This window comes from Salvelinus alpinus, chromosome 7, assembly GCF_045679555.1.
Source record: "Salvelinus alpinus chromosome 7, SLU_Salpinus.1, whole genome shotgun sequence".
NCBI lineage: Eukaryota > Metazoa > Chordata > Actinopteri > Salmoniformes > Salmonidae > Salvelinus > Salvelinus alpinus.
The window spans coordinates 54,165,631-54,177,303 of NC_092092.1; the positions used below are offsets into that span (position 1 = coordinate 54,165,631).

General features: G+C 46.4%; 1 pseudogene; it reads left to right on the top strand.

The window, feature by feature from the left end:
• Positions 1-5,866: 5,866 nt before the first annotated feature.
• Positions 5,867-9,550, top strand: LOC139581204 (selenoprotein H-like; annotated as a pseudogene).
• Positions 9,551-11,673: the final 2,123 nt, after the last annotated feature.

An 11,673-nucleotide genomic window follows, 5' to 3' on the forward strand; every position in this document is an offset into this window, starting at 1 on the left:
CTCCTGGCTGACTGGCAGCTCTAGCGGCTCCTGACTGACGGACGGCTCAGATGGCGCTGGGCAGACGGATGGCTCAGATGGCGCTGGGCAGACGGATGGCTCAGATGGCGCTGGGCAGACGGATGGCTCAGATGGCGCTGGGCAGACGGATGGCTCAGTTGGCGCTGGGCAGACGGATGGCTCAGATGGCGCTGGACAGACTCTGGTCGGCTGAGGCGCACTGTAGGCCTGGTGCGTGGTACCGGAACTGGAGGTACCGGGCTAAGAACACGCACCTTCAGGCTAGTACAGGGAGAAGGAACAGGGCATACTGGACCCTGGAGACGCACATTAGGCCTAGTGCGTGGTGCCGGCACTGGTGGTACCGGGCTGGGGACACGCATCTCAGGGCTAGTGCGGGGAGCAGCAACAGGACGCACAGGACTCTGGAGACGCACAGGAGGCGTGGTGCGTGGTGTAGGCACTGGTGGTAATGGGCCGGAGACACGCACCATAGGGCTAGTGCGTGGAGGAGGAACAGGGCTCTGGAGACGCACAGGAAGCCTGGTGTAGGCACTGGTGGTACTGGGCTGGGGCGGGGAGGTGGCGCCGGAAATACCTGACTGTGCAGGCGTACTGGCTCCCTTGAGCACTGAGCCTGCCCAACCTTACCTGGTTGTATGCTCCCCGTTGCCCGATCAGTGCGGGGAGGTGGAATAACCCGCACCGGGCTATGTAGGCGAACCGGGGACACCATGCGTAAGGCTGGTGCCATGTAAGCCGGCCCGAGGAGACGCACTGGTGGCCAGATGCGTTGGGCTGGCTTCATGACATCCGGCTCAATCCTCAATCTAGCCCTGCCAGTGCAGGGAGGTGGAATAACCCGCACCGGGCTATGAACACCTACAGGAGACACGATGCGCTCTACTGCGTAACACGGTGTCTGCCCGTACTCTCGCTCTCCACGGTAAGTACAGGGAGTAGGCGCAGGTCTCCTAGCTGACTTCGCCACACTCCCTTTTAGCACCCCCCCCCAAAAAATATTTTTTGGGGGCTGACTCACAGGCTTCCTACCGCGTCTTCGTGCTGCCTCCATTCGCCGGTATCCCTCCTCGCACTGCGCCAGAGAATCCCAGGCGGGCTCCGGCATTCACCCTGGGTCGATCGCCCACCTGTCGATCTCCTCCCACGTAGTGTAGCCCAGATCCTGCTCCCATTGCCATAAATCCTGTGTGTATTGCTCCTGTTGCCGCTTGACACGCTGCTTGGTCCCGTTATGGTGAGTAATTCTGTCACGATCGTCTATGGGTGAGAGAGAGGACCAAGGCGCAGCGTGTGCAAAATACATTCTCTTTTATTAGAGAAGGGAAAAAACACGAAAACGAACACAAACTAAACAAAACAACAAACGACCGTGAAGCTAACGATGTAAGTGCATAGACAAGCAACAAACGTTTAACATAGACAATTACCCACAAAACCCCAATGCCTATGACTGCCTTAAATATGGCTCTCAATCAGAGACAATGAACCACAGCTGCCTCTAATTGAGAACCAATCTAGGCAGCCACAGACATACAAACACCTAGACAAGACACTGACCCATTTACCATACAAAAACACATACATTCCCCATGTCACACCCTGACCTAACTAAAATAATAAAGAAAACAAAGAATACTAAGGCCAGGGCGTGACATCTAGGCCTACCTCCATCACTTCTCATTTTTCCAGCCCTGGTCCTCTGTCCTGTGTTGACAATCTGTGAAATCTTATATTCCCTTATAAATATTTGTGATATTTAGCAAAATCCAAGATAATTTTTGTTGGCCAGATTCTGTCAGCCAACTTCTATTTTAGGTAACAGAAGCACCTCCATGAATCTTAGCTGAAGTTCACAACCCCACTTTCTGGAATGGTTTTGTCCACAACCAGAATTTAAAAAAACTTCAACCTCACATTGGAAGAGCCCAATGGACAAGATGGTGAACAGGTGGGAATAGCCAGGCAAGTGAAGTGTGTGATAATGAATGGAAAATAGTGAAATCAAAGAATGGAACAAAATGAGCAAAAGTTGCAGTAGAAGACGAGGACCGCTCCAATAACGCATTTCCTATTGAGCTGTGTTTTTTGGACAAAGAGATTAATTTGGGAAATCCATTTGTAATATCGAGGACTGTGAAGAAAGCAGCGGGAAAGGTGGATTCAATCAAGGTGACTAGAAGCGGCCTTGTTTTGGTTAATTGTGTTGATGAAGAACAGAAGAAGCGTGAATCTGGCAAAATTGACCACGTCAGAAGTAACATGTATTGATCTTCGGGGGTCTTCGGGGGTAAAACTGGAGTCTCGCTGTAACGGTTCTCCTCTTCCTCCGAAGAGGAGGAGCATGGATTGAACCAAGACGCAGCGTGATACTTAGACATGATATTTATTTAGACACGACAAAACAACGAAGACAAAAAACGAACTATACTTGAATTAACTAACAAAATAACAAAACGAATGTAGACAAACCTGGACGTAAGAACTTACATGTAACACGAAGACCGCACGAACAGGGAAATGACTACATAAAAACCGAACGAACAAAATGAACAAACAAACCGAAACAGTCCTGTATGGTGCAACATAGACAGACACTAACACAGGAGACAACCACCCACAAACAAACAATGTGACCCCACCTACCTTAATATGATTCTCAATCAGAGGAGATGAAAACCACCTGCCTCTAATTGAGAACCATATTAGGTACCCATTAACCAACATAGAAACAGAAAACATAGACTGCCCACCCACACTCACGCCCTGACCAGCTAACACATACAAAAACTAACAGAAAACAGGTCAGGAACGTGACACTCGCTGGATATAGATGATGAGTACCTTAGTCAGAAAATCCTAGGAGTGGTCAGTGCACGTCACCTGACACGTATGGTAAATGGGAGGAAGGAGAAAAGCCTGTCGATATTATTGTTGTTTGAGGAGATTCTACCTGAATATGTGAAGCTTGGATATGTGAGGTATGCCGTGAGACCATCAGTGTGGAAACCATTACAGTTGTCACGCCCTGACCTTAGAGATCCTTTGCGGCCGGAGTCCGCACCTTTTGGAGGGGTACTGTCACGACCTGACCTTAGAGATCCTTATTTATTCTCTATGTTTGGTTAGGCCAGGGTGTGACTCGGGTGGGAGAATCTATGTTTTCTATTTCTTTGTGTTTTTGGCTGAGTATGGTTCCCTATCAGAGGCAGCTGTCTATCGTTGTCTCTGATTGGGGATCATATATAGGTTGTCATTTTCCGTTTGGGTTTTGTGGGGAGTTATTTTCTGTTTAGCTGTTTTGTTGCCTGACAGAACTGTTCGCTTATGTTTTCTACTTTGTTATTTTGTTGCGGTGTTCAGTTTTATTAAAAATCATGAACGCCGACCACGCTGCACCTTGGTCTCCTTCTTCATCCGACGAGAGTCGTTACAGAACTCCCCACCACAAAAAGACCAAGCAGCGTGGTCAGGAGGAATGGACGTGGGAGGACATCCTGAATGGTAAAGGGTCCTGGACGTGGGAGGAGATCCTGGCTGGGAGGGATCGCCTCCCATGGGAGCAGACGGAGGCAGCAAGGAGGGAGCAACTATACAAGTGGTCACGGCTAGCACGGAAGCCCGAGAGGCAGCTCCAAAAAAAATGTTGGGGGGGGGCACACGGGGAGATTGGCGGAGTCAGGGTTTAGACCTGAGCCAACTCCCCGTGCTTACCGTGGGGTACCGTGTTATGCGGTGATGCGCACCATGTCTCCAGTGCGCAGTCACAGCCCGGTGCGCTATATTCCAGCTCCCCGCAGTTGCCGTGCTAGAATGGGCATTCAGCCAGGACGGATTGTGCCGGCTCAGCGCTCCTGGCCTCCGGTGCGTCTCTTCGGTCCAGGATATCCTGCGCCAGCTCTACGCACGGTATCCCCAGTTCGCCAGCACAGCCCAGTGCGGCCTGTTCCAGCTCCCCGCACTTGCCGTGCTACAGGGGGGATTCAGCCAGGACGCGTTGTGCCAGCTCTGCGCTCCAGAGCCTCCAGTGATGATCCATGGTCCAAAGCCTCCAGTGATCATCCATGGCACGAAGCCTCCAGTGATGATTCATGGCCCGGAGCCTGTAGTGATGATCCATGGCACGAAGCCTCCAGTGATGATCCATGGCACGAAACCTCCAGTGATGATCCATGGCCCGGAGCCTGTAGTGGTAATCCATGGCACGAAGCCTCCAGTGATGATCCATGGCCCAGAGCCTGTAGTGATGATCCATGGCAAGGAGCCTGCAGTGAGTGTGCAAAGCTGTCATCAAGGCAAAGAGTGGCTACTTTGAATAATCTAAAATCTAAAATATATTTTGATTTGCTTAACGCTTTTTTGGTAAATACATGATTCCATATGTGTTATTCCATAGTTTTGATGTCTTCACTATTATTCTACAATGTAGAAAATAGTCCAAATAAAGAAAAAACCTTGAATGAGTAGGTGTGTCCAAACTTTTGACTGGTACTGTATAGATGGGGCTCCAAACAGGTGGTGCACTGCCCCACCTGCCCTGAATGACGGGTCGACCACTGAAGATACGTTTGGTCCAGTGCGAGTGAGATATTTGAAGAGGGTGGAACCAGGCCTTTTGGCCGCTCCATGGGTTGTTTCAGGTTAGGCGGAAAAGGTGGTGGGTGTTGTTGGGTCGGTGAAGGTAACCTGATGAATGTTTGTGTTACTTCAGATCAGAGGGAAAGACTTGGGGAAAGACCTGTATCTTGCTTTGCGCTTAAGTACAGGGCACCATTGAAGGACGTGATTTCTGGGGTAGTGTGGAGGTGGAGCAATTTAAGTTGAAGACTCCTGGTGTTTGTGACGCCCACCGTTTGGTGCGACACAGATCCGATGGGGAGCGTCGTGAAATAGAGGTGACAGTCTGTTCTTTTGAGCTTTGATTCAGAGTCTTTACCTGACAAAGTAATGTTAGGATATACGAGTTATGCTGTTAGAGCTTTTGTGCCAAATACACTGCAGTGTTCTAGGTGTCACGTTTATTGGCATGTCGCAGCAGTGTATAGGAGGGAGATTCTAAGATGTGGGAAGTGTGTAGGAGGACATGGGACAGAGGAATGTGTAGTTTTGGTGGGAAAAGTTGTGTGTCAACTGTAGTGCTGCCCATGTTGCTGGGGATTGGAGGTGTCCGCTGAGAGAGAGAGGCAGGTGTCAGAGTAGTCAGAAGGTGTCGTATGCTGAGGCAGTGAAGAAAGTAGAGGAGGGTGGATCAAGCATGGGGGATGCTGAGAGGATCCCTTTGATCCCCTAGTAGATCTGTGCCAGAACAGAGGGATATGGGCAGCAGGTAGCTGAGTGGTTAGCACGTTGGACCAGTAACCGAAAGGTTGCTGGATTGAATCCCTGAGCTGACAAGGTAAACATCTGTTGTTCTGCCCCTGAACAAGGCAGTTAACCCACTGTTCCCCGGTAGGCCGTCATTGTAAATAAGAATATGTTCTTAACTGACTTGCTTAGTTAAATGAAGGTATATAAAACAAATATAATGTATGTTTCAGTAAGGTTGGCTTCTTAGTGTTCATAGCAATGGTTATCAACCGTTCCGCAGAGATGGAACAAAAGTCACAGGAAATAGATGTGGTGGCAGCTGCAGAGAAATACTTGGAGGTATGAGTTGACTTCAGAAGAGTTACAGGGTGTGTTGAGTGGTAGTGGCCTGTCCTCTCAGGTTGTTGGCCTGGGGTAGGATCAAATAAGGTGGTGGGTTTTAATGAGTGTAGGGTAATTCAATATTTGTATTTAATTTTGCTGTTTTCACTTTTACCATTTTGTATCACAAAGTGTAATGTATTTATATTATAGTTCAGTTGGGGGCGGTAATGCAATATATTGGATGCCAACCACCGTTAAACTCTACCCGAAGAAGAAGAAACCCATTCCCAAGCCCACAATACGCGCGAAAGTTCACTCATTACACAAGATCAATAACGGCAATGGCGTCCCGTACTAAAGCAGGTAAACCATACAAAATCTAGTTTATTCATCGAATTGCACGCACTCATGAAATAAATTGTCACTGATTTACAAGATAAATTGCAAGACACTAAATCAGAGACAGACAACTCCGAGCTAGCTACATTTGCTATGTAAGGACCGATTAGTTAACTAACATTAGCTTGTTGACTTTTACAGTAGCTAACCCAGAGATCTGTGTATATATATGACGAGATTGTCTCCGTCATAACAATTGGGAGTCGTTGTCCCAAAGACGGAAAGGCAGGCGACAAGTTTAGGTCCAAAAATAAGCACATAAAAAGCAAATTTAGGCGAGAGTGAAACTACTTGATTCCAGTAGCGTGCCGTGGGCCTGGCGCCTGGGCCTTCAGTGAGGTCCTACACAGTCCCACCCGAATTAATCCACCTGTTATTACCATCATTTAGATGCCATGGCTCTAGACACTATACATTTAGACAGAAACGCAGTATAACCAGGCGTTGCGTCACCTTGAAATTTACATTTTTTTCAGAGAATTGCAGGGGAAGAGTACAATACAGTACAGTTCAACTAATAGGCAAGAACATAGTCGAGTGCAACAGAGTTATATTAATATTCTTCTTCTATCCATTTCTGGTCCACAAACTTTGAGCTTTAAGTCCCCCAAAAAATAAATACAGTGTGTTCACTAAACAGCGCATTGTCGCACCCAAAGCAGTTTCACCGTGATGATAAAGACACATAACTATTCACTGAAAATAAAAAACAAAATTTGCAACATAGGCTATTTGCCATTTTATTTTGTTAATATATAGGCTATTTAATATTAACGAAATAAAATGCGAAACATACATACACATTTAATAAAAAATAACATGCATTGTATGCCTACTCACCAAATACTGATTATTAGACAGTTGCGTGCGCTTAGGGGATCGTGAGAAAAATGCTGCAAGGCCATTGAGGTTGGCAAAGAAGACCTTGCATTCTTTAAGCTTTGAGGCTCCTTGAGTCAGTACTAAATTTAGTCGATGTGCATAGCAGTGAATGAATAAGGCCATCGGTGCCCTCTCCTTAACTTTAGCCTGCACCCCATTGAGTCCAGATGCCATGACTGCTGCGCCATCAAAACACTGTGCCACAACTTTATCCAGACAACATTCATTTTCCTCCAAGAAACGGAAAATAAGAGCGGCAATGTCATCAGCTCGCTTGCCGCTTGTCACATCTTCAAACCGGATAAATCGCTCCTTGACTCCCGTGTCCGTCACATAACGCAGGACGAGTGAGAGCTGTAGCTCCACTCTGGTGTCCCCAAACGTTTTCAAAAGCACCATTGCTTGTAAGTGTGAGCCATTGACAGCGCTCATAGTTGAAACTTTGAAAGTGGCGAACGAACGAACCCCTTTCCCGCCTGTGACAGGCAATGTCTAACTTTTCTTGAAAAGTTCGTCTTGAGAATGGCGTTATAATTATATCCTCGACCAAATCGATATCTTCTCCTCCTTCCGCCATTGTGGGTTCAAAAAACAGTAGAACGCGAATTAATTCGTTTATCAAATTTAGTTTCCTAGATCTGCATAGACCTGCCCATAGGACCTGCCTCTCAATATTGGTAATCCAATCAAAAGACGTGGACGCCCTAGGCCTGCTAGCTGGCTCCTGTGTAACACTGGAGCCAGCCAGCAGGCGTACAATAGCCAACTCTAAAGCTGATTGGTTGACACAAAATTTTAATTTCCATTCACTTTAAGCTACAAGCGCCCGCACTGTTGATTCTGAAGGCCTGAGGGCAGATTTTAGACCCCTGGCAACACATGATGGCTGAATATGATTGGATAAAAGATCTAACGTAAAGACCAGCCCTCCAAATCTCAACCTGGGGCTGGAAGCAGTGCAACCAAGAGGAAAGCTATGAAATGAAGAGTATAACTCTTACTCTGGGGAATAATTTAATACATATTTGTGGGAAAATATATTTAAAAAATATATATATTCTGATGATGTTTAGGCCAGCAGAGAAGGCCTTGCAGGCCCTGACGGCCCACCACTGCTTGATTCGCCTCTTCATCTCTGGTCAACCATACTGTCTGTTGTTGGACAGGTCGTGTTTTGAAGCGCAAGGCGAGCGCCAAGGTGGAGACCGAGGAGGAGTCCGTGGAGGGGAAGAGGGGTAAAGGAGAGGACGACCACCCGGAGAATGTCACAGAAGGCCAGAGGGTGGTCATTGAACACTGGTGAGAACTGAACACACCAATAAGACCCATTACATTTGGATGACAAAATATAAATTAATTGGACGTTGTATTCCAGTGTCCGTCAAATGAAAATGGCATAATCTGGCATGCATATAGCTCAGGGGTCTCCAATGCTGTTCCTGGAGAGCAACCCTTCTGTAGGTTTTTCTCCAATCCCAGTTGGCACTAACCTGGTTCAGTTTATCAACCAGCTAATTATTATAATCGGTGGTGTTGTAGATTATGGTTGGAGTGAGAACCTACAGGACTGTAGCTCTCCAGGAACAGGGTTGGAGAGCCCTGATATTACTTATTGTCGTCTAACAACATTTGCACAATTTAAAGTGCAAACAAATAAGCTACATCTCTCCTGCAGGTAAACATAAGTTAACTAACGCTCACTGTTCTGTTGTCTTACGGCAGTAAAAGCTGACGAGTGTATGGGCGCAATGCCGAGGGGGTCAGAGTTGCCCTCCTGGCTGCCTGTCCAGACCTCACTGTGCTTCTGAACCCCCAGAAGCCCCGGAGTAAAAGTTTTGAAGTGATTCTGGTTGAAGGAGAGAAAGGTAAGGATGTCCAGGGATGCATCTGTGTGAAATGTCTTCCATCTCCTTTCTTTTGTTGAATCCATTACTCTCCTCCTACAGAGGTTTGTCTGTGGTCAGGGATAAAGAAAGGCCCACCTCGCAAGCTGAAGTTTCCTGAGTCTGAAGTTGTCGTTTCTGCCCTGGAGAAGGCACTGAAGACTGAATAGACAAACACCTTTGATGAAGGTCTGTATAGGCAGAACCTTAACAGTTATGTCCTTCCAGGTCCAATTCAACTGACTAGATTCAAATTGGATTGACCAAAACTGTGAGAGAAAGAAAGGCATTTGAACTAGGCAGACTGGTTGAGTGGGTTTGGCTACTAGAGCCAGTAATAACACAGACCAAGAGAAAAGTACTAAATCAATGTAATCCACTTATTTGATTGGATCAAATATGCCATTATCCAATTGTCCATGATCATTTTTGGGTAAAATAGTGAATTCTCCCTCTTGTTCTTTGCAGCCAGTCATCCGGGGTTTGTAGCAGCTGGACGCAGAATGATGAGGACTGACCAACCGGGTTGCTCCCCAGTCCTTCCTCTGATGACCCAAGCGTCAAGCTCCTCTGGCCTGGATACACGGTGACATCTAATGGTGTCTCTCAGTCCCTCTTTTACAATATTGCTGCTTTTACTGTTGTGTTCTCTTGTTCATATTATCCAATAACGCTGTAAAATCTTTCACCTGCTTTTGTATGTCTATGAAGAATAAAGATTGTTTCTACATTTCCTTCAGTGTGTCACGTTTTGGAAATTAGGCATTTTGAAATAGGTAACATGTATTCTGACACATTCCATGTGTCTGACATGTGCTTGGCTGGCTGTGAATGGAATTAACGTGCTATTTGTAAAATATGATATTAACTCAATTTAGCAGAGGACATAAATGCCCATCTGCTGCACTCGGTCTCTTGCACCTCCATCACTTCTGTTTTATTTGGGCTTTTTTCTAATTCCAATGTAGACCTTATTCACCCCCAGATGTTCACCCCCCAACATTATTTATTTGATGCCTGTCCTGTCAGTCTTTCTATTTTAAGCAGTACACGTTATGGCACCTAAATGGATATTTAGTCATGCAATTCCGCCATAACAGTGAGGCTGAGACTCAGATTTCTCACTTTAAAATATGTCAAACCCAATGATTGAAAGTTGAACAAACCATTCTATGCGCAAGGACTACTTTGAAATGTCCACTGAACATTTAACAGTAAAAATACTTGAACAGTGCAGCTGTGAAGTTCATTAACAGATTGACTGTGCTGTTGGTGCAGCTTTTTTTTGGATGGGAAGCAACAAGGGGGGACAGGAGGAGGAGGAGACCGTGGAAGAGGGTGAAAAGAGAGGAGCAGGACTTGGACAACAGAGGGAGAGGGGGGTCATTGACTACTGAAATATCCACAGCCACCCCCCCCTAAAGAATATTACCACTTTTAGGACCACACGTCAATTTAGGTAAATGCATTGAGTCAATTTCCCATAATCACATTGATTTATTCCCATCACCAATAGCTCATCTGTACCATCTGGATAATCTCAGTGTACAGGAAAGGAACAGAACACTTAAAAGTTGTAGACAAATTGCCTCTGAAAATAAAAATTTGTGATAGTGAGTTGTGACTGTTCTGTCGTTCTGCAGTAAGAGATAATACGTGTGCTGCGGGGGTGCGAGACGCCCTCCTGGCCGCCTGTCCAAACCTCATTGTGGTTTTGAACCCCCAGAAACCCTACAAGAAAAGCCTGGAGGTCACACTTTTGTGGAGGGAGGGAAAGGTGATTACTTCCATGTCATAGGGCCTGTTCACTGGACACAGACTCGTCATTGAAAGTGCTTTTTAGTGCACGACTCGGTGTCTGGAAACACGGACCATATTGTTTATCTTTGGCATGACACGGCGGCACCCAGAAGCTGTCCTTTTTCTTGTACTAACCATCTTTCTTTCCTGTAGCGGTGTGCCTCTGGACGGGCATAAAGCTAGGCCCAACTGCCAGGCTGAAGTTCCCTGAACCTGCAATTGTGGTTGTAGCCCTGGAGGAGGCACTGAAGAATGAATAGACCCAGTGAAGGTCTGTATTTCGGACTGAGCCCTGACACTTACAGTACCTAACTCAACTTTACCTAACTTTACCTAACTCAACTATTATGAGTATGATCCACTGATCCAAAATCATGTTTGAAAACTGTCTCTCAGTTTCTCCTTTATCCTTGTTCTTCCCTGCCAGTCCTCTAGGTTTTGTTAGCTGGATGCAGAACGATGAGGACTGACCAATGGGGTTGCTCCCCAGTCCTTCTTCTGATGACCCAAGCGCCAAGCTCCTCTGGCAAGGACACCGATGACTTCTAGCGGTGTCTCTTTGCAGTGCAACACAATTCCTCTATTAGGTTACTGTACAACTGTGGTTCCCAAAATATTTTCAATATACTGTCAGTGTACTCCAAGTAAAACCCAACCAAGGAGTTTCCCCTTCAAAAATCATGTCTGTCCATAATGATGACCACAATGTGACAAAATGGGGCTTGATGCATGAGGAGCTGGCTTGTCTACCCTGGAGGGTTACTGCTTCACAGTTTGGGAAACACTGGGTACCAATATACACTGAACAAAAATATAAACGCAACATGCAACAGTTTCAAAGATTTTACTGATTACAGTTCATAAGGAAATCAGTCAATTGAAATAAATTCATTAGGCCCTCACCCATATCCAGATAGCAGATGTTCTGAAAGAGCTGGAAAACCTGGACCCATACAAATCAGCTGGGCTTGACAATCTGGACCCCCTATTTCTGAAACTGTCCGCCGCCATTGTCGCACCCCCTATTACCAGCCTGTTCAACCTCTCCTTCGTATCA